Below are 492 nucleotides of genomic sequence, written 5' to 3' on the forward strand. Positions count from 1 at the left end.
AATCATCTGAACACTGCTCCTATTATTTCCTTAAATGAGGGATACATATTTTGAATTCAAAAGATCATCCGCTTCCTGTGTTTACAGAGCTGGGAATGACTTGACCTCGACTCCTGGTTTACACACAAGAGCTTATTGCCGTTGGTACGGCTTGTCGCTTGTGACATGGGATGTTAACGCTATGGTCTAACTCAGAAAGTGGTTTTTGTGGTTGGGAACAGCAAGCAAGCGATTAGTCAGACTGCAAATGAGCCTTGATGTACAACAGATTTCAAAGGCAGTTGTTGAAGGGAAGTGGTTGGACTAAATGGAAGGGGGTGAAAGTTAAGTGCTAAGTATCTCGGAACATGTTGGGCAAAATTTGCAGCAGTAAAGTGTATGTGTGTAAAAGTCAGTGCACTGTTCAGATTATTATCATTTTAGTGCTAAAAATAATAATCAAAAACAGCAACAACAAAGAAATAATCTGAGATTTAAATTACATTTTTTGAA

Source organism: Monopterus albus, unplaced genomic scaffold (assembly GCF_001952655.1).
Source record: "Monopterus albus unplaced genomic scaffold, M_albus_1.0 scaffold1.1, whole genome shotgun sequence".
Classification (NCBI taxonomy): domain Eukaryota; kingdom Metazoa; phylum Chordata; class Actinopteri; order Synbranchiformes; family Synbranchidae; genus Monopterus; species Monopterus albus.